We start from the raw sequence: 24,309 nt of genomic DNA, 5'->3' as shown, positions 1-24,309 counted from the left end.
CATATAATTTCATTGTTCACATATCCAGATCCTTTGAATTATTATACAACATATATTGTGAAGAACAAGATAGCACAATCATAGCAAATGAAAGACTTATAAATGTCCCCACATGATTTAATTTTATTGGTAAATAATTGGATAAACCTTTTAAAGGAATGCACACATTCATCACAAGGATTAGAATTTTTTTATTGTAAAAACAAAAAAAAACCTGTGGTTGTCATGTCTCAACTAATCCTTAGGTGGCTCTAAACTAGAAAAGTGTGGTGCCTGGAACAGGTGCTTCACTGTATGTTATGGTGTAATGATACATAGATGAAAGATAAATGTAAATGAATATTTTTAATCAATAGTCCAAATATTCTGATAAAAAACAGATAATCCCAAAGCACTGATTCTTCTGAAAATATTTTAAGATGCATGAAACTGTTTCACCTGCATAATTTCAACATCTTTTGAAATAGCAAAATCAAAGAGTACTGTCCTTCAGATTAAACATATTTTATTGATTTCTGCCTTCAATGAAATAAAGGCTATTGAAGTTTCATTTGTAAAAGTCTGAAATACCTGTTTGGAAAATCTGTTTTGGCACTGTGAACTTCTCTGAGGAATACATTGATCGAGCAATTTTTTCTCCATCTTTTTTTTTTATTTTTAGACTTGGTGTTTATCTAAGAAGCAATTGATTCATATGGGTAGAATTTTAAAAAACAGACTCTTTTGAGAGGTATTTTTGATCATGAAAAGCTACCTAGAACTTAATCCAAATGAAATGAACCAGAAAGAAACTGCTGAATAATTACATTGAATTAAAACAGTAAGATCAGTTGTACACTATGGTGGTGAGGGCAAAAAAGAAACATGACACACATTGTCCTTTTTGTTATTTCTTTGTCGAGTTCATTTATTCTCAGCCTAAAGAATGCGAAGTTTCTTAGTGCCACATGTTAATTTCCCATTTCAAAAACAGAAAAGCCCGATTATTAGTGAACTTTTTTTTTTTTTTTTTGTTTTTTTCGAGACAGGGTTTCTCTGTGTAGCTTTGCGCCTTTCCTGGAACTCACTCAGTAGTCCAGGCTGGCCTCGAACTCACAATGATCCACCTGGCTCTGCCTCCCGAGTGCTGGGATTAAAGGCGTGCGCCACCACCGCCCGGCAAGTGAACTATTTTTAAACAACTGAAAAATAACATTTTTTCTTAAATTTTTAATTTTAAACACTTTACAATGTTGTTTGCTTCCTTTTACTGAAATAACTTTCAAAATAACTTTTAATTTACTGAACTTAAAAACTAAGATAAGTATATAACATTAAAAACTTATTTACAATTTTTACCTGAATTTATTTTCTAATAGTGCCTTTAATACTTTATTTCTCTTCTTCATGCTTTTCTGTTATACTTTTCCATTCCTTGTCCTTCTTTCTCCCTTATGCCTTTGAATATTGAATTGATAGTTTCATGAATATTTTTATAAGATAAAACGGAGCATGTAACCAAATGCAATAGGAGGTTACATCATTAAACAGCATAAACACATTGAAGAAAAAAATAGCTAAATACTATGAGTACTTCCAGGGAATCTTAACAATGACATGCCTCTGGATAGAGGGTCATGTCTTTGATAGAAGCTGGGCTACTTGCATACAGTAAAGACATCAGAAATTCTCAGTGATTTGATCATGTATTCAAGTAACCTAATGTGATCTCTCTTTTCCATCTCTTATTTCTTATCATTAGGCTTTTCAGGATGATGTTTAAAGCGTCATTAAGTTGTCTCAGTCCTTTTCCTTCATCTCTACAAATATCACATTAAGAACACTTTATGGGAGCAATTCAATGGGGCCTTAGAGACACTTGATGTTTGAAAATAGATGTTTCCTCTGTGCATGGCACTTTGGTAATAGTATACATCTCTACAGATCTTACTCTTATAGAATTAGTATTCCAAAAGTTTGGCTTTGCTTTGCCAACCAGAAGATCCATGGAAATTCAAGAATTTCCTGTTCTGTTTTTATGTAAATAAGTATAGCCATCATGAAGTAAAGAATTGGAGAGAATTAATTTATTAAATAGAAATTGTCCTGAACCTTATTCTATGCCTCTAGAATTCTCTCCTTATCATATTTTCTGGATATGAATTAATTTTATCCTACATCTTATTTTAGGGTTGTTTTGAATCAAGATCTAAACAAAACCCCCATCCCCAGATATTTTAATCTTTCAGAGTCCCATATAATGTAGTTTAGTAATATCCATCCCTTCCCCAACTCATTACAAACCCTCTACCACCTTTCTGTTCACTCAACTTCCTTATCTCCTCTGTTATAAGAAAAAAAATTCAATTCAAATCAAATCAAAACAACAAAACTACAGAGTCCAGTCTTTGTTGCTCATCTCCTTCTGCATGTGGGAATTTCCCTGGAGTGGGGTTGACATAGTCGGTGTTACCAATTTGAAATTAGCTGACTTTTCCTCTCCCAGAAGCTACCCATTGGCAGCATCTCCTTAGCGAGGTGTGGGACTACCGTGTGCTTACTGCTTTTCTCTGAGCTGGAGGTTGAGCTTCTGCTTGTCTGTACATACTGACATGGTCTCTGAGAGTTCACATGCACATCTGGCCTATTGTGTCTGGCAAATGCTGATTCTTTAAAGTCATTTAAATCTTCCAGCTCTTACAAATCTTCTGGGCCTTCTTACACATAGATGCTGGAGCCTTGAAGGAGGAGTTTGATAGAGATGGCTGTGACTCTCATAGGTCAGAATATAGATCATCCAGCCCATATGTTGAATTGTTTGAATGAAAAACATCTGTCTCAGTATGCAGAAGTGACTGAATCTGATGATCTCGAATTAGCTTAATACCACTCCACCAGAGAGTTCTCTGTGTCCTGCATCTTATTCACCAAAAGAACTTTGTAACTCTCCAGTCCTTATGAGACATCCCTTAAGAACTTTGTAGCACTCCAATTTTCATGAGACAATCCTTAAAAACTTTGTAACTCTCTAGTCCTTATGAGACAGCCCTTAAGAACTTTGTAATGCTCCAATCTTTATGAGATAGTCCCTAAAAACTTTGTAACTCTCTAGTCCTTATGAGATAGCCTCTATCCCTCATACAAAATAGTCTGGAGAAAATGACAAATGGCCTATTTCTCCTTTTAAGACTATTTCATCCAATTAAGGGAGTGCTTGCTTAATAGAATATTTTTCATGAGTGCATATTTAATCATGTAATAAACTGTGGGAGAAATCTGAATTATAGCAATTGCTAAGAACATGAACACATTTTCCTCCAGACAGATGAAAATATCTTTTCAGCTATTCCCGTTTTCATGCTCAACTGTTACATTTTCTAATACTCTTTTTCAATCATAAACTCCATTAAACAAAATAATCCATTTCCTATGACTTTGTAATTATATTAGAACAATTTTATATCTCTCCTTATTTATGCTGAAAATAATAACATGTACATTATTTTATATACAAAGTATCTTTACTAGTGGTACTTTACATTAAAATGCTTAAATGAAATGCAAGTAAAACCAAACAATTCGACTCATAACATATCTAAATACTAATTCATTTTTATTCATGCTTAGTGAGCTGGAATTCTTAATGACTGAAATAAATCCATATGATGAAGTAATGGCTACATTTCTAATTAACTAGATAAATGGATTCAAGAACTATTAATTCAGTGTTTTGTTATTAAAGTCTTTACATAGTTATCATGGAGTTAAACTATGAACATAGTCATAAACAACTGAACAGCCAATTTCAAAGAGGGTCAAGTTAATGATTTACAGAAAAAAAAGAGAAGAAATTGTGTGTTTTTCTACTAGTATGAATTGAGTAAACATAAAAATATTTGAGAAGTTGAAAATACTAGAGTTAAAAAAAACAAAGATTGCCGGGTGGTGGTGGCTCACCCAGCACTCACTCGGGAGGCAGAGGCAGGCGGATCTCTGTGAGTTCGAGGCCAGCCTGGGCTACCAAGTGAATTCCAGGAAAGGTGCAAAGCTACACAGGAATCCCTGTCTCAAAAAAACCAAAAAAAAAAAAAAAAAAAAGATTAAAAAATTCTATTTTAAATAGAATATGAAATTAATGGCACACATTTAAGTAATTTGAAGTTCCCAAAAGGAAGAAAAATTCACATAGATTTTGAAGAATCTACAGTGCTTAATGAATAGTTAGAATCTAATGTTTCTGGAAAGTTGATAAGTTGTAGATATACAACCAAACTATGCAACCAAATTAACAGCCATTCACAGCTCAACCTATGCTTAGCCGACTGTCTTTTTTACTCTTAGGTGAACCCTTTGAATAGACCACTGCTATCTACCAACACCAAAATTATGAACGTCATCAGATTACATATTAAACTTTCAACAAAGTTTTGCTAACTTTTTGTAGCCTACTTACTTGAAGTCATTATGACTACAATGGGCAAATGTATTAATTTATGTATTCCATTTGATCTATTACTAATAAGAGTGGCTTTTATAACAGAGAATGCTACTAAGACAGCCTGAATTTGTTTTAAGGTACTGTGGTCACTCATATTTGGCTCAAACATAAACTATTACACCCTCTGAGGTAAAGTCTCTTTTGCATCAACTATACAAATGAGTCAATTATTGAATAAATTTGGTCACTTATTGGATTTTATCAGGTGCATATTATGCCAGCTGGTCTCATAAACTGGAAGCCAGAAACACATTTTGAAAGCCAAAGGCCTTCTTATGAGAAACTACTAAATCTTGTCTTTGAGTTTGTGGGGATATTTTTCCTTAATAATTCCTATTAAGTGATATTTAAATGTATGTGTGAAGTGTTATCTTCAACAATGTGTGTGAATGATATTTTTGCTTTAGTTATGGTTTTGTTAAATTTGGAAGATAGACTTCCAATGATGATTGAGGGATGAAACACATTACCTCAGAAAAAAAAAAATTTCATGATGATTGCATCAAAACTAAGAATGTAGTTAAATGTTTGTTTAGATGCCTCTTTTCTCAGGATGACAATTTTTCTTTGTTCTTCATACAATTTCTACCACTATAATTAACTGTTTAATGTGTATGTTTCACAGAAAAATAAAGCTACCATTTTATGAAGATTTCTCCTATTTTTATTCTTAGCAATTAAACCCATATGCTCTGTGTGTGTGTGTGTGTGTGTGTGTGTGTGTGTGTGTGTGTGTGTGTTTAAGAAGTGTGATAGGCTGGGTGCAGCGGCACATACCTTTAATCCAGCACTCAGAAGGCAGAGGCAGGCAGATCTCTGTGAGTTAAAGGCCAGCCTGGTCTACAAAGCTAGTTCCAGGACAGCCAGAGCTGTTACACAGAGAAACCCTGTCTTGAAAACCACACACACACACACACACACACACACACACACACACACACACACACACAAACACACACACAAACACAAACACAAACACAAAAGTGTGACAGTCTGTGACTGAAAACTGGGATAGCACTTATAAAGGTAAAATCACAGTACAGAATAGAATCCCTATAATTGCCCTATATTCAGATACTTATAAAGTATGAATAAATAAGAAGGGTCAAAGCAACAAAGAAGTAACTGTATTCTGGGGTAAATCAAAAAGAAAGATTATTCTCACTTAATTAAAAAGAAAGATGTTCCTAGAATCAAGGAAGAGATGATAAGACTCTCATAGAAGCAAAGAGAAGCTCAGAGAAAATTATAAATCTTTTCTCAACTCTTATCCCATATGGTGAGGGTTGGGACCATGGTGCCATAATAGATTATAGCCTGCCATACTCATTAGCGATGATCTCACAAATGTACTCTCAGGAAAACCCTACGGTTCCTATGAGTTTTATGAACCTTGTGGCCAACCTTAGGGAAAGAACACTACTGCAACAAGCACCATAACTTTACTCCTTACTCTTTTGCTCTTTGGCTTTTTTTTTTGGGGGGGGGGTGCGCCACCCAGATCTCAAATAAATACACATGTAGGCTTATTATTTCTTTCTTATAAATGCCTGGCCTTACCTTGGCTTTTCTTTTTTTTTTTTTTTTTTTTTTTTTTGGTTTTTCGAGACAGGGTTTCTCTTGTGTAGCTTTGCGCCTTTCCTGGAACTCACTTGGTAGCCCAGGCTGGCCTCGAACTCACAGATCCGCCTGTCTCTGCCTCCCGAGTGCTGGGATTAAAGGCATGCGCCACCACCGCCCGGCTACCTTGGCTTATTTCTGACCAGCTTTTCTAAACTTAAATTCTCTCATCTACCTTTTGCCTCTGGACTTTTACTTTTCTCTGTTTCTGTATATATATTTTTTCCTTCTTATTTTGTGTCTGTCGGTGTGACTGTGTGACTGGCCCCTTCTTTTCTCACTCCTTGATCTTTTTTTTCTCCTTCAATTTATTCTGTCTGCCTGTCCTGCCAATCATTTCTCTTGCCTTGTTATTGGCTGTTCATCTCTTCATTAGACCATCAGGTGTTTTAGACAGGCAAAGTAACACAGTTTCACAGAGTTAAACAAATGCAATACAAAAGAATGCAGCACATTGGCCCAGAGGTGGTGGTACATGCCTTTATTCCCAGCACTTGGGAGGCAGAGCCAGGTGGAGTTCGAGGCCAGCCTGGTCTACAGAGAGAGATTCAGGACAGGCACCAGAACAACACAGAGAAATCCTGTCTTACCAAAATAAAGAGTGCAACACATTTTTGCATCATTAAACAAATGTTTCACAGCACAAAAAAAAAAACTGTAATACATCTTAAAATGTTCTACAACAGAGGACTATAGCAGAGACACTACTAAGAGGAGGGAGCGATTGACACTGTGCTACTTTTGGGATCAGAAAATGTTGAATGATACAATTAAAGGATGCTCCTCTGTAGTGAATATGCCATAAAATATGCCTATGTGTTAGGGCTTTAAACATGATTGGTGGATTACCACATTCAGATAGTGGAATAAGAAATAAGAAATTATCAGCAGAACATACATGATCTAAGAGATTTTCCTCCAAGAACATACCTAAACAAAGAAATCAGGGTGCAGGATAAAAGCCTACAACATAACCCCCTAAAGTGAAATGTTGAATGCTCCCAAATCTTATGAGAGATATGGACATCCAGATACATAAAGCATTTAGAATTCAAATAGACATTAGCAGAGAAGAAATCTTGTGCACATTTTAGTGAAACCGCCACCATTATAGAAGAAAGAACGTTGAAAGCAGTAAGGCAGAAGTGCCAGTCTGTTATAAAGAAACTTCATGAGAACAGCAGCTATTCTCACCAGATCTAATGACCAGAAGAGCAACAAGGGTTCATTTCAGAACCCAATAGAAAGCAAAGGCCAACCGGTATTTTTTACTGTCTCCTGAGGAATTGTAGTTTGTGATCAAAGGAGAAATAAAGATAACCTATCGTCACATACACTAAGAGAATTCTTGACCAATGTGTCAACATTGTAAAGAGACTTAAAAGAATTCTACACATAGAATAAGTGGCATAAAACAATCACAGGAGCACAGATAGAAATAAATCCCAATAGAAGCGCCAGCAAGCAAATAAAAATAAGAAAAGCATCAATGATTTATTAAAGTACCAAATACCCTAGATTAATAAGAAAAAATAAATTATAGATAATCCAAAAAAAAGAAGAAAATAACACAATGCGGGAAATCATACATAATAGCTTTCAATAATAGTGATTAATATAAACAATATTAATTCTTCGAAGGAAAAAATATAGATAGGCTGATTTATTTTTTTTAAATATTAAGAATATTTGCCATAAAGAAACATACTTCATGAGCTGAAACATTCAAAGACTTAAAATCTAAGGGCAGAATACACTGTCCTAAGCAAATGATTACAGAAAATAAATATTTCATATGAAAAAGATGACTGCATGACAAAAATTAGTCAATAAAGACAGAGAGAGTCTTTGCATGTTGGTAAAATGAAACATCCACCAATAAGACAAAGAAATGCAAATATACATACAGCAAACATCCAAACACCCTGTTTCATCACCCAATCACTACTAGACACTAAGGATCTGAAAGGTCACCACATAATAATGTTGCTAACCTCAGTCACATCCTCTCAGCAATGGTTGCATCAGCCAGACAAACAACAAGAATAAGAATATTAATTAAAAAAAACAGACAAATTACAGTGTACATATCCCAAGGGATACCTACAAACATATTCTACAGCAGCAATAGGAGACATACTCTTTCAATTTTCAGATCGAATTTTCCCAAAGTACATCATAGGAGGCCATAATGTAAATATTTACAAATATAAGATCATTGAAACAATTTCTTCATTCTTATAAGATCATAGCATAATTAAACTGAAAAACAGAATAGAGTGAAAATGCCCAATGCATGGAGACCAAATAATATCGATTTAAATTAGCAGTAAGCCTTTCAAAATATTAAGGGAGAAATGACAAAATTCTCAACACCAAACAAAAATGAGAGCAAACATGCCGGAACCTTTCAGACATATCAAGAGGGGGCCAAATAGAAAAAGTTTAAATCATAAATGGTTTGTTTCCCCATGTCTATGGGAACATGATTGCATTGGCTGTGTCGTGTCCACAAGATGGCAATACACAGCGCTTCTCCCATGGTTTGACTGTTACATTCCCTCTGTCCTCTCTTCTCTGATGTTCCACGAGCCTTAATGGAGGTGATGTGGATGTACTATTTAGGGCTCTTGACTGTCAGTCATTTTCAGTAACTTGGCTGGCCATGGGTCTCAGTATTTGCCACTTTTTATTATAAACAAGTTTTTATGATGAAGGCTGCAAACAGCATTGGTCTATGGACACTAAAATAGATATTTAGAGGGCAGCTTGCTGGGCAGTGGTGGCACACGCCTTTAATCCCAGCACTCGGGATGCAGAGCCAGGAGGATCTCTGTGAGTTTGAGGTCAGCCTGATTTACAGAGTGAGTTACAGGAAAGGCGCAAAGCTACACAGAGAAACCCTGTGTAGATGTAACCAATCGTCTTATTAAAATAAGAAACACAGAGCCAATGTAAAAGAGAAAGCCGAGAGGTCAGAGCTCAGAGATAAAATCTTACCTCCTGCAGTGCTCCTAACTTCCCCGAGAGAGAGCTACTTCCTGTTTGTCTGTGTTTAAATAGTCTTTCTGTTCTGCCTTCTCATTGGTTGTAAACCCAACCACATGACTGCCTCATCACTGCCTGTAAGTACCGCCCTCCAGGTCTTAAAGGCGTATGTCTCCAATACTGGCTGTATCCCTGAACACACAGAAATCTACCTAGCTCTTCTAACCACCACGCTCCTGCTATGGCTCTGATAGCTCTGACCCCAGGGCAACTTTATTTATTAACATAAAATTAAAATCACATTTCAGTACAAATAAAATATCACCATAACCCTGTCTCAAAAAAAAAAAAAAAAAAGGCAGCTTGATGCTGTGTCAGTTTATCTAAAATCAATGCTCTTTACCCCTGATGCTTCTTAAGTGTGGTTTTTAAACCAGGTTTACAGTATCAGCAGTGGATTCCATTTTGTGAAGTAGAACTCAAAACCAGGCTAAGCGTTTTGGTTGCCTCAACATCACTAATTGATGTGGAAGATTCAGCTTGACTGTGGACAGGACTATTCATTTGGCAGTATCCTTGACTGTTAGTAAAGAGAGAAAGCAAGCTGAGTATTGGGATGCATTTGATGCTCACGTCCCTGATACCTTTGTCTTCCTTCCAGCATGGATTGTGCCTTAAATTATAGGTAAAAATAACTTCTTTATCCCTTATCTGAGTTTTCAGAGAATTTTTCCAGTTCTTGAAATTATAATATTTGTTATTTATTCTTTGTTAATATGTGAACACAAACCAGTCCAATCTTGAAAGGAAGTCACAATTTTCTGGAAAATGTGTCCTCTTGGATTGGTAAGGGACTGGTCTTGTTTTTTTGTACCAGTTTTACTAAAACCAACATGTCCTCCTAATGTTTTTCCTACTAAATGTCATTTTCCCCAAAACTAAATCTTCTAGGGACCCTGATTTCCATGTTGTCCCATGTTCAGGATAGATGAGGTCATCACAAATGAGATTATCAACCCCATGGATCTTTCTTGAACTTTCTGAGAGAGTCTGTTTGAGAATTTTCAGTTCCTCTTGCCCTTTTCTACCTACCTGTAAGTACCTTTTCATGTACCTAGCTGTGTGTAGTAATCTGTGAAGGGTCACATTGAATCTACCTCCCAGCCCACCCCCATATACCCCAGGTCTCATGAAAATTGGCAAGAATTTTTATCCACTGAAGAATTTATATTTCATTACTAAAAAGAAAGCTGTATTCATCTTAAAATACTACCTGTGTGAGTTCTACATAGTAAATGCTTTTCAAATTACAAATGTAAAACACAATTAAATTTGAAAAAAGCAAGCAAGTAAGCAAATTAGAAAAAAAAGAGAAAGAAAGGAAAAAATATATAATATAGCTTTCACCCTGGTAAGTCTGTTTCATCTGTGTGTGTGTGTGTGTGTGTGTGTGTGTGTGTGTGTGTGTGTGTGTGTGTGTGGGTGTGTGTAAATAAATACCCCAGTGCTCAAATAGAGATCAGTGTTGTGGTATTGTGTTCACCAAAACATTGTGCACCCTAATATACTTATCTGGGGTCAGAGAAGAGAACAGCCACTAGATACAGAGGCTAGAAAATGGTGGCACTCATGCCTTTAATCCTAGCATTCCAGAGGCAGAAATCCCTCTGGATGTCTGAGTTTAAATCCACACTGGCAACAGCCAGGCATGGTAACTCATGCCTTTAACTCCAGGAAGTGAGCCTTTAATTCCAGGAAGTGATGGCAGAAAGCAGAAAAGTATAAAAGGTGTGAGGACCAGGAACTAGAGGCTGGTTAAGCCTTCAGGCTTTGAGCAGCACAGTTCAGCTGAGATCCATTTGTATGAGGACTCAGAAGCTTCCAGTCTGAGGAAACAGGATCAGCTGAGGAATTGGCAAGGTGAGGTGGCTGTGGATTGTTCTGCTTCTCTGATCTTCCAGCATTCACTCCAATACCTGGCTCTGAGTTTGTTCTTATTAATAAGACCATCTAAAATTCGTGCTATAGATCAGAGCATAGCTTATGGTTGGTTTTCTTTTCCCTTTGGGTCCTGCCATCAGGCTTGACAGTAATGCCTTTATCCACTAAACCACCTTGCCTGGGTAAGAGTACCTCAAATTACATCTCATGCCAAATTATGTAAAATAGAGAATCCAAATACTTGATATTAGAATGTAATACTTTCTATTTTCTTTTTTGATATTCCACTTTTTATTTTTATTTCTGTTTTGTTTTTTATTAAGAATTTTTTTATTTTTACATACCAGTCAAAGATTCCCCCTCTTTCCTCTTCCCACCACTCCAACCCACCCCCCATTACCTCATACAAGAAGGGGAGTCAGCAGAGCCTGGTACATTTACTAGAGGCAGGTTCAAGTCCCTCCCCCTGCCTCAAGGCTGTGCAAGGTGTTCCATCATAGGTATTGGACTCCAAAAAGCCTGCTCATGCACCAGTAATGGACTCTGATCCTATTGCCAGGGGGCTCCCAAGCAGATCAAGCTACACAACTGTCTAGCTATGAAGAGGGCCTAGTCCAGTCTCATGTAGGCTCCACAGCTGATGATCTAAATTTCATGAGCTCCCACTAGTTTGGTTTGGTTGTTTCTGTAGGTTTCCCCATCATGATCTTGATGCCCCTTGCTCATAGAATCCCTCTTCTCTCACTTTGCCTGGACTCCTGGAGCCCTGCCTGGTGTTTTGCTGTGGATCTCTGCATCTGCTTCCATCAGTGACTGGAGAAAGGCTCTCTGATGACATTTAGGGTATTCACCAATCTGATTACTGGAGTAAGTCAGTTCAAGCACCCTCTCCACTATTGCTAGTAGTCGAAGCTGGGGTCATCCTTGGGGATTTCTGGGAACTTCTCTTACACTCAGTTTCTCCCACAGCCACTTTGGAAATCAGTATGGCAGTTTCTCAGAAAATTGGAAATCAGTATTCCTCAAGACCCAGCTATACCACTCTTGGACATATACCCAAGGAATGCTCAATCAACTATGTTCATATCAGCATTATTTGTAATAGACTGAACCTAGAAACAACCTACATGCCCCTCAACCAAAGAATGCATTAAAAAATGTGGTACTTATACACAATGGAGTATTACTCAGCAGTAAAAAACAATGACATCATGAAATTTGCAGACAAATGCATGGGACTAGAAAATATCATCCTGAGTGAGGTAACCCAGACTCAGAAAGACAAACATGGTTTGTACTTACTCAAAAGTGGATATTAGATATAAAACAAAGGAAAACCAGACTACAACCTACAGCTCCAGAGAAACTAACTAACAAGGAGGGATGCCTGAATCACCCTGGGAAGGGGAAATAGATGAGATCTCCATGAATAAACTGGGGATGAGGGACAGACAATGGAGGGTAGGGGATGGAAGATGAGAACATAAGGGAACGGGATGGTCAAGCTGGAGCAGAGACGGAACGAGAGAACAATAAAAAAGATACCATGATAGAGGGAGACATGATGGGGATAGGGAGAATACTTGCTATTTTCATTTAGATAGAACTAATTCAGAATTATCTGTGCTGGAATGCATTATGAGACAGGCATTTGTCAGGAAAAATCTTCATTTCTATGACTATTACATTTGGTTCTGATCCTTATTTTTTTTAAATAGATGCACTATGTGTTTTATAACCATACATGCCACATGATTTTTATCCACTTAAATAGCAAATTAATTTGAATGAATATTACTTTCCTTCAGTTAATCTAAAATGTAGATTTCCTATATACTATTTGACTAAGTTGAAAAATAATTTTATAACATTTATTTCTGGAGTAGTGATTATATATTTTTCATTTATATAAATACATATTTATTCATGGCAAATATTGTTTTGGTTTGGGATTCTGCAACCACAAATCAAACTAAGATCCAAAAATGCCTACTCTACAAGAAAAAATAAAGCATAAAATAACTAGATGCCAACATTTCAGCAGTGTGTTATTCTTGCTGGTGCGGTCTGACCTAATCTTTTCAGACTGGGTTTGCTAGGCAGAAGGTCATTTCTAATGCTCTTCATTGAGCATCCAAAGGACAATTTTCTGAAACTCTCCTATATGTTTTCGTCTTTCTAACATTAGTGACCCTTTGCAGGATGACTCTTTCTGTCTACATGTGAAAAGTGCTGCATTTCCCTTAGCAATTTAAATTGCTTTTAGCAGGTCAGGTCATTTCATTTAATAGTTCCACGTTACTTTATTCAGCTTTCAACTCTTAGAAACACACAAAAATGTTTCACTCCAATTCTTCTTTTCAATGGAACTTAATATTACATTTGTATGGTTAAAAATTACTTCTGGAATAATTCGTTTTTCTGTCATTTTTAAGTGTTCCAAACCCTTGATTTTAAATTTAATCTTGGATAAAAGTTTAGAAATCCAGGTTTTAAATATGCTTGATGGATAAACCTTTGTCCTGTTCCTATAGGTTTTGTTAACCCAGAGAATGTTAGGTTATTCAATTATTGCTATATTTAAGTAGCATATATTAAACTACAGTCAAAAAATAAGATTTTACATAATTTATAAACTTTAAGAAAGAGGTACTTTCTCTTCTGCCAGCATCATTTTCTGAGTTTCCTCTTCTTAAATACTTACAGGAACTTAAGTTGAGTGTCCACCAACTCTGTGTTTATTGCAGTATCTTTGGGAAGTACCTAAGGCGTACTATACATACTGACTTTCAGAGGCATTTGTCCCAACCCTTCCTATATTAAATATTTCAAAAATCTCTCCCTCTGAAACAATAAGATTGCTGTCTAATTCCTATTATCATGTAAGTCTGTTATCTGAAACTCACAAACTGAGTCAATGAGGGCTAGGATGTTCTATAAAAGGGGATCCTGGTGTTAGGCAAATTCAGTCCATTGTAAGAAACAGTTGCCTGTCTAGGGAAGACAAGAGACTTAAATTGGAGGCAAATAAAGAACAGAATGCAGGATGGGAGGGGGAGGTGGAGTTAGGAGAATATGGAGTACTGTAAGAATAGGCATTTTACAAAGCCCCCTGTGTCCTCTCATTTGTCTCATCATCTCAAACATGGCTGTCCTTCAGCAGGTCGTCTTCATCCCATCATTATTCTCATGAGAAAAGAAGTGTCCTCTTAGGAAGCCATTACCCACTTATCTTTATCTGCCTCTTTTTGTGGCTCTTATTGTTGTTGGCTTTGTTTGTTTATATATACCTATACCTCAATTTTAGTCTAAACTTGTTTTATATTATGTTGAGAAAAAAGAAAAAGGTAGCATAGTAATAATTATCACAGTTCACTATAAGTTAATACAAAGTATATGTGGCATCTTGTGACTACACATTTGAAATTCTTTTTGTAATCTATTAAAATGTCAAATCTGAAAGATTAAATGTAGTGGGCTGTCTTTTGGGCCACCAACCAACTTTCAAATCATGACACGGAGACTAATTATTAGTTATGGATGCTTGGACTTATCTTAGCTCTTATTTTAATCTGTTTCTCATTCTCCTTATCTGTGATTTGCCTTGGGGCTTTTTACCTTTCTTTCTTTTTGTAAGTCCTGCTTTTGTGCTTCTCATGTCTGTCTGGATGGCAGCTGCCTAGTTTCTGGCCCCTGGCATGTTTTCTTCTTTCTCCCTCATTCTTTTCTGTCTCGTATCCTCTCAAGCCTAGATTTCTCCTCCTACTTATTCTCTCTGCCTACCAGCCCTGGCTATCCCTCTACTGTCTAGCTATTGCTCGTTCATCTTTTTATTAGACTAATCAAGTGCCTTAGGCAGGTGAGGTAAAACAGTAACATATCTTTACATAATTAAATAAATGCAGCATAAGCAAATGTAACACATCTTTGCCCAGCTAAAGTAACATTCCACAACAATTGTAATTATAACCTGAACAAATATTCCCTAGTGTAACTTTTCTATTTTCAGGAGACTTAAGGAAAGCAAAATATAAGGAGTTCCTATTTATCACTTATAAAACACTCCTTCATGTTAAAATGTTATGAAGTGTCAGGAAAAAAATACCTATCTGGACATAGGCAAGAAAAAATTTGCAATAGAGAAAACTTCCTAAATATAGTCCAGAAATTTCCTAAGACTAAGATGCAAAGTTTTTCTTTCATTCATAGGAAGAATAAACAATGCTAGGATTAATCAGATGTGGGAAATGAGATGACATTTTAGGAAATATATGACAACATGTTTTGACCTTGCTTCAGTCTACTCTCCTGGGTGTGTACGTATTGCTGTATATGGAAAATATATGGGTGTGGAATGTGTTGCTGAACCTGACTAGGGATGAAGATCTAGTGATTTAAATAGAATCATGAATACAAAAAACAAAAATCAAAACTTTGGTTAATAAACATTTTGTCATGAATGACCACTGCTGGGTATAGCATGAAGTTTAGAGGGTTTGTGTGCAGCCCTGTGGATAGAGGATCCATTTGTGCATCCTAGCTAGGACTCAGAAAGAAGAAAGACACAGAAAGACACAGGTGTTGGTGGCAGGCTTGCCTAATTGCAGCTGTTTTCACAATCATGTGGTTTTGGCATATTCACTTTAATGTAGAGTTTTTGGCTTACGATGTCAAAGGGATTAAAAGCCACCATGGTGGGAAGGAATGGGTAGAGATGATAGTGGCAGGAAAATTAGACAGAAAGGAAACAGAGAAAACAGAAGAATCAGGCATGGGTATAGCCTTCAAAGGCTTATTAGGGATCATCTACTTCCAGTCAAGGCCCGCCTTCTAGAGACTCGATGGCCTTCACATGATTCTATTCAGTAATATATGTGTTTATATGAATAAATATATACATGCAATAACAATTAATAAAAAGAGGCTATGAATTTGAATGAATATAAAGAAGGGTATATGGAAGAGTTTGGAGGGAGGGATTAAAGGGAAGGGACAAAAAATAAATAAATAAATCACAATCTCAATAAATAAACAAAACAAACAAAATCTTTAGATGTAACAGTTTTATTAAGTAAGAAACACAGAGCCAAATGCAAAGTTAAAAGCCCAAGAGGTCACAGCAATAGCTAAGAGCTGATACTAAAAAACCTTTCTTACTCTTCGCTGCCACTGTTGTCCTTCCCCTCAGAAAGAGACCTACTTCTTGTGTATCTGTCCTTTCATTGACTTTCTGTTCTACCTTCTTATTGGCTGTAAACCCAACCACATGACCTCCTTGTCACTGCCTGTCTATACAGACCTCCAGGTCTCTATGGTTGGTATTGAGATTAAAGGTGTGTGTCTCCATGCTGGCTGTATCCTTGAACACACAGAGATCTGTCTGTCATGTGATCACGATTAAAGGTGTACACCACCACTGTCCAGCTTCTGCTATGGCTTGCTATTAGCTCTGATCCCCAGGCAACTTTATTTATTAACATTCACAAATAAAATCACATTTCAGTACAAATGAAATATCACCATAAAAATCAATTCTAAATCAGAGTACCCAGCATTCAAAACATTAATTTTGGTGGGCATTTCAAAATCACACTATACAGTAAATTTTAAACTTGTCAGAAAATACAACATAACATAAAAAAGGTAAAACAGCAAAACAAAAAGTTCAGAATAATATTCTCAATGTGAGTTTTAACTTAGTCAATGCTATGTATTTTGCCATGGTTGGTATTTCATTCAGAAGAACAGGACACAGCTAACTACCACCACAATGTTATATAAAACTGTGACCATTAGTTTCTGTACCTAGTGTCACAATCTAAAATAAGTATTTGTTTAAGAAAACAGAACACAGTGATTAAAATTTCTCTCTTCATAGATCAAAGATACTACTTGTAAATTAAGAAGAAATATGCATTTTGAGATTTATTTATAGTTTGTATCTTATTTACCTTTCAGTAACCTATAAAAGGTTTTAAAATATTAATTTTTATTGATTTAAATTTACTGTGTCATTTTTTTATGTCACAAGTACCAAATGGCATGGAGTTTAATTAAAAGCAAACATTAAATGTATTGCCACTGAATGAAACCCTTCCCTCCAGCTAGTGTTCTTTGGAAGGCTTAACATCTGTGCTTTTCTGAAGAGTTCTAGGTAATTGCAGCTGATGAACGTGACCATGTAAGTCCAAATAACTAAGGACAAGCATTCTATATACATAAATTGATGACATGAGCACTCCATGGTGTGGGCAAGAGGAAACTTTTTATTGTAGATGTGAAAGAAAGAATAGTCAGAGGCATCTGGAAGCAGAGTACAGAAACAGAAAGAATACTGATCATGGCTTACTGACTGGACGGCTAGAGTTATCTGCAACAGAGTGGGGGGATAGCAGGGGGAAGACACTGATAGATAATGAGAGAACTAGGGGCAGAGTAAGGAGAAAATGTAGCAATAATAGCAAGGTTTTAAGGAGAATGAGTACCTGGGGGAGGGGGGAGCCTGTGAGCTGGAGGGAGTTGAGGGTAGATGAAGAATTGTGAAGGGCTAGGATGCTATAATGGGCTTTGAAATGCATAGCAGGTATTTGTGATACTGAGGGAGCCTGGAGGCCAGTATGAGTTTTAATTCGCTAAGAGGCTACTAAGGGGTAACCATAAGTCACTTCTGCCAGAGGGAAGGGAAATAACTCCTTTTGGTAGAAGGCAACCAGCCTCAAAGTTCCTGCAGAATTCTGGCTTTTATCTCACTGCCAGAAATCCTCCTGTAGCCCAGGCTAAGCTCATTTCTGGATATTTGGACAGCCTTTTGGAGTTTGGAGAACTTGGAGTTTCCTTCAGACCTGACAATATCACCAATTACTGAAAGAACATAATTTCTTTCTATAACATTTAAATAGATATATAATTATTATATAATATAGAATCATTTTAATATAACATTTACATAATATGAAATAATTTCTTTCTATAATAATGTAGTTTTGAAGTAATTGGTAAAATAGAAAGACACAATTTATCATCACTTGAACTGCAATGAAAAAATGCTCTATTGCATCTGAAATCTGATGTTTTATCATGTTGAATATAGCATGGTTTAGATTATGAAATTTAATTGAAAACAAAATTATAGACCTTATTCATATTCATTTTCCATATAGACTTCATAAACTAGGAAAGATTTTTCTTTATTTATTATTGAATAATTTCAACCATGGTTTCTAATAAGTATTTTTTAATCTTGATGTTCAATAACTTCACTTTCAAAAAGTAGATTCATATGTGATTTATATACATGATTATAACAAGAAAAGAGAATGATGTAGTCATAGGAGGTTTATAAATGCCAGTTGGTATCTTCTTAGTTAGGCTACCAAGGAGATCCTTCTTAGAATGCAGTTAAAGGAGTTATTGGACCAAGAACAGGACAAAGTTCAGCTTTTTCAGACTTCAAGTTTATGCAACTATAAGAGTTCATTTAAAAAAAATACATACTAAGTTGTTTAAAAACATAAACACTTGTGTCACGGTAGACATACATAAACCCCTCAATGCACTGGGAAGTTCACTCTAGTACAGCTGGGATTCCTAGAGCAGAAAGAACAGCAAGGATCTGTTTCTTCTTTTCAGTACTAAAGAAATCCAGTAAATTATTAATATGATCTCTTGCATTGTTAAAAAAAAAAGAAAGTCTTAGCTGATATTAAGTGGTTCTAGTAAGCTAAGGTTTTTCACAAACACCTTCCAAGTAGCACCTTGATCCAGCACTCTGCAGGGAGCAAATTGTGGACCTTCCTGAAGAAAGCTTTTAGGGAGTGGCAATGCCAACCCTTTAGATCACTTCCCATATGAGCCTGACATTGAAAAACTACTTAGTAAATCTTCAAGAGTAATAGAAGAACAAAATCAACCCATCAACTTTTTCTGACAGAAAATATTTTCTTAGGTACCAGAAATTTTGCATCATTCAGATATATTCTCAGTGACCATGTTTTTTGTATTCTCCGTTTTCAGCAAAATGAAAGAAAAAAATAAATAGAATTGTTTTTTCAATAACTCTTCATACAGTTTTAGTTCAATTCTGTCTTTGTTTACATAAGTGGTTGTAGATGAATTATATCTTCTTTTCTTCAGTGTCTCTTCAATTAGTTCTTTAGTTTTAATCTTAATTTTGGAGTAATAATACCCCAGATGTACAATTATAAGTTGGACCAATGTATCATTGCAAAGGTGGTTTTTATCACAGTTGTTTGGATGATGCATTAGTGTGCGATATCATCATATTGCTGTCCCAGGAATGATTTATTAGAATACTACATCATAGTGTAGATAGAGAATGGAAATATGCACAGAATGCTCTCGTCATTTACAATATGAAAATTATGTAATATATGTGGACATTTTGCAAATCTTTAGAAACAGAAGTTTCATTTAAGCCTGGTATCACTCAGGAATAATAAGTTAAAGAATGTTTCATTAAAATATCCAGTATTTAATACTTTTTTCCATGCATGTATGGTACATACAAATAAAGGTAAAACATTACAGAATTTTGTGGTAATTCTAATGGTCTCAAGTAATGACAGCTCTCTAAGTCAGTATGCTATTATTAAATTATGCTTTATCTGTGCACACATGACATATAAAAATATATTGTTTTATATGTCATGGTATCAATAATTTATAAACAAAATGTGGTACTGAATTTATTTTAAGATATTGAAATTATTTTTCCCATAGGTTATAAATTGCTTGCCTAGAAATTAATATCATTTATTTATTAGATAATCCCATTTTGGATTTAAAAATTTCATGCTGTTAATAGATATTTTGTTTTGATGATTGGTATTGCATTGAAAACATATGCTTGTAATCCTAGCAACTAAGGAGGCTCAGGTTGAAGGCACACATGAGTTCAGGGATTTAATTGGAGAGTAAGAGGGATGAATAACAGGCAGAATAGGACGTGGAGGCAAAAGAGGAAGGGGAAGGGCATGTCTGGGGCAGGAGAGATGAAGTAGAGAGAAGAGAAAGAATAAGTTCCGTGTCCTGTTTAAAATACCTAGGAATAGGAAAACATGAAAATTTCACACATAGATTATTTAAAATTAGGTAAGAATATTCTTTGCATCTGGTAAAAGTATTGTATGTGAATAATGAACTTATTTTGATTTACATTATTATTATTATCCAAATTCTCCTAGTTACACTACCCAAACCAATCTTTCATCTTTGAGTGGAAAGTTGGCTTTGTAATTATTGGCAACAGTAAGATTGGAAGACAGAAGGTATTTCCAATTGTTACAATCTCAACAAATAGGGTAACTTTGATAAATATGAAATTTAAGATATCGCAAGAGAAATATGACATGTATATGTTTATATGTAGATATGAGCTGTCAAGTCAGTGAGGATGAAGCTGCAGAACCACAGCGGTTGTGTTAGGAATATAGAAGGAGACTCTTCAAGGAGGGCTGCTGATTAATCTTGAGAGGTAAGGGAAATAGAATACTAGGGATGGCTGGAGTGGTTGAAATGGGGGAATCCAGTGGGGATTGGAAGGGAAGGGTGGGACAAGGGAGGAAATACAAGGAGAGACAGCTCAAAGTAAGTGCCATGTGAGGGCTAGTTTGGAACCCTAGTATAGTGGATGCTTCCTATATATAGGCTTCATTTCTATATGAAGGCAACTCAACAAATTGCCAAACAATTGGGAGAGGCAGAGCCTCAGTTGGCCATCTCTTGTCAAGAAATGAAGTTTCCAATTCCAGGAATGGGTTACCTCTAACTGAGTTTTTAGCCAAAGGGGTCCCATGGAAACTCCCAAATAACCCAGGCTGTCACTGCATATGGGTTGATCTCCACACATGATGTCAAGGCCCCTTTGGTGAAGACAACAGCTGCACAACTCATTTAATGTGGATAAGTCAAGCTGATGCCTCCATAGAGCTTTCATCCTCACATCGTAACATCTGTGGCACAGGAAGGTACCCTGCCTGCTACTAAAAAAGAAACATGACGCCAATTCAGCCACAAGCCCTTGGATCATCAATGATACCCTGCCTGCAAGATATGCTATTGTAATAGGGGCACAAAGCTTGGGGTAACCAACCAATATCTGATTTGACTCAAGGTCCACTTTATGAGATAAAACCCATCCCTGACACTGCTTGAGTGGTGGTGCCTTGCTCATCCATCACCCAAAAAGCATTGTATTGCAGTAGGTGGAAATAAATAAAGAGACTCACAGTCAGAAATTATGCAGAAAAGAGAGACCTTGGAACACTTAAAGTGGATATCTTGATCAAATATCTTCCCTCAGGGGTTAAGAATCCCTGTGGAAGAAGAGGCACAAATAGTATAAGAGTCAAGGGGTATGGAAGACACCAAGAAAACAAGGCCCCTAATCAACATGATCAAATCTCATACAAACTCACAGAGACTGAGGCAACATGCACAGGGCCTACACGGGTCTGAACAAATTTCTCTGTATATATATTATAACTTCCTCTTTCTGAGTGTACAAACGAGTGGGTCTTGTTTCGTGTGTCTCCTTTTGGACCTTTTTCCTTCTGTGTGATTTTTCCAGTTGCATTGTGTTAGGTTTTTTGGTTTTGTTTATTATATTTGATTTTATCTATATCCCTTAGAAGTCTGCCTGTTTTCTAATGAGGGAAGGAAAGGGAGAGCACCCAGATGGTAGAGGGGGTGAGGAGGAGCTGGGAGAAGTGCAAAGAGAGGGAGATACTCAAGAGATTGTGGGAGAAAAATAATTTTCAATTAAACAAAAAATGCAAAATAATCTTAAAATTCATGAAGATACTACGTTTTTATACAAAAAATTTTAAAATATATTAGCTGTTCTTATACTCCAATTAAATATTGAATACTGATAACATAGATTTAACTGACTCTTTGGTGTACATTATTACTTGCAGCATGATTTGTATTTAAACACACATTTTCAGAAGTAGTTTGGGAAAGACAGCTCAATAAGTTGGAGAGTGTGTCTCCTAGGCAGCTCTGCTGGTCTGTGCCTTCTCCAGATATTTGGGCTGGTTTGGCAACTGGTTAATACTCTTCCATGCAGTTTAGGGTAAGATTATTTTTTTTTTATCTTGACTACTTATATAACCTTACACAGAGAGGAAACTAGCACATTTAGTCAACTTTAGGGAGTTCATTGAACTTTTGTGTTGTTTTCTTCCTGACTTTTAAGGAGCATTCTTGAATCTTAACCAGTTTCCCAGTAAGATGCAAAGGTCTCTAGCAGGAATTTATAGGCAGGAATTACTATGCAATGATGCTCTGATCATGTACATTTTAATATTTGTTTTATATTAAAGTTTTATAGAACTAGGAGTTGCTTGTGTTGGTTTGTTTGTCTAGTTCTAATATCCTTATATAATAGAAGTTGAGCTTAATTTCATAAATAATTTCAACAAAAGTGTTTTCAGATACTTCCTATTCTCAAGCAGTCTTTCAGACACAGAGATTTAAAAAAAAAAGAATGGATAAATATTTAGAATGTGGTTAGGAATTATGGTGGTCTAGTAAAGGGTTAGTTGTTACTTTTCCTCCAAGAGCAAAGATTTCAATCGCTCCTAGTAGCTGGCTAGGTTTCCAGTATCAGGAGTGTTTTCTTTCTTGTTGAACAGGCCTTAGTTCAATTAGATAGCCAGTGGTTACCATCAAGGTGTGCCTGCCAACAGAGCATCATCAGGTATATTGTGTCATGCCAGTATTTAGCATCATAACTGCAGATAAGTCTAACCCATCATCAAAGAATCATCTCCTTGCAACAGAACCAAGACAATTACAGAAAACTGTAACCAATCAAAATGTAGAGAAATGACACTAATTCCCACTGCATATTGATATATCTACCAAACAGCCTCCAAACACATGTTCAGAAATCATAGTGGAAAAGGAGATAGAGAGATGGTAACAGCCAGAGGACTAAGAAGTTTGCTGTGAGATTTTACAGCCCTAAATAATCAGAAAGGCTACAGTAACAAAGTCTTACAAATATGATAGCATAATTAAGACCTGGACAAAGATGACCCAAATAAAGATGCCTACATGGAATGGAGGATAGGTCATCAAATTTCAACACTACACCAAGAGCTACAAATGCTACAACTACAGAATGCTCAGAGTAGAAGTAGTCTTGAGCAGGGAAGAACCCCTAAATAGCTATCTAATACTGAGTGAGTGGTCATATCTGAAATCAAATACACACAAGTAACAGTATACAGACTGAATGTGTTGTATTTATATATTTAGGAATAAATAAGCATACATATATATGTGTATTTGTGTTTATATATGCACATGTAACAACTATAAAAGAAAAAGATGCCAAAACATGGGATGTGTGGGAAGGTTGGAGGAAGGAAAGGAGAGAGGGAAATGGTGGAACTATATTTTAATTTAAAAAATGAAACCATGTTTACAAAAATATTGAATGCTTTCTGTTTCAAGAATAGTCTTTCACAATCTAGTAACCATCAAATAGGAAAAATAATTCCAATTTCCCCTCTGTTTTTTACTTTGCATTATCATTAGTAACAATAAAATCAAGTCATAAAATATACATAACAACATACCCATACAGTTATAAGAATTTAACATCATAGAAGAGGATGATCTACAAATACTTTTTTTTTTTTTTTGCTCCACAGGCTGTTATGCCTGTCAGTTGCTACCTTTGCTATGAACAATCTATGATATACTCTCACTTATTTTTGTGTTTATTTCCTGTGAGTTTTGTGTCATATCCAAGAAATCATTTCCAAGGCCGATGCCATAAAGGATTTTATGATTCTTTTTAGGGGATTTTCAGGTTTGGGTCTTCAGCTTTAGTCTTCAGTTTCAGTTGAATTAAAAGCACGGCACAAGACAATGGTTGAGTGTGTCTGTTTTATATGTTCACACCAGGCTTTCTCAATGCCGTTTGATAATCTACTCCTCACTGTGCATTCTTGGCAGTCTTACCTGGTTGCAGTTGATTATATATTCCTGGACTGATTTCTGAGCACTCTCTTCTGTCTCAGTGGCATATATGTTGTTCTGTATGCCAAGTTCAGGCTGCTCTGGTAGTTTGGGAATATGTTTTGAAATGAAGACTTGTGACAGTCCCAATTTTGTTTATCATTCTTAAAATTGTTTTGGATGTCTGAGGTCTGTTGTGGTTACATGTGAATTTTATGTGGTTTTTAATTTCTATTTCCATAAAATCCATTTGAGTAGGATTTGCACTAAATACTAGTCCTTGGCAGTAT

The 24,309-nt window shown here is 36.0% G+C and overlaps 1 long non-coding RNA gene across 2 annotated transcripts in view; it reads right to left on the bottom strand.

Moving 5' to 3' along the window:
• Window positions 1-1,167: 1,167 nt before the first annotated feature.
• Window positions 1,168-24,309, bottom strand: part of LOC121832141 (uncharacterized) — an 88,294-nt gene continuing 65,152 nt past the window's right edge. For both annotated transcript variants that reach the window (XR_006075683.2, XR_013042605.1), the window contains one exon: window positions 1,168-1,437. This is a non-coding gene — a long non-coding RNA (uncharacterized LOC121832141). The remainder of the gene's footprint in view (window positions 1,438-24,309) is intronic.

Source organism: Peromyscus maniculatus, chromosome 9 (assembly GCF_049852395.1).
Source record: "Peromyscus maniculatus bairdii isolate BWxNUB_F1_BW_parent chromosome 9, HU_Pman_BW_mat_3.1, whole genome shotgun sequence".
NCBI lineage: Eukaryota > Metazoa > Chordata > Mammalia > Rodentia > Cricetidae > Peromyscus > Peromyscus maniculatus.
The sequence above is the reverse complement of the archived record's forward strand: the minus strand, read 5'-3'. Positions and strand labels throughout refer to the sequence as shown.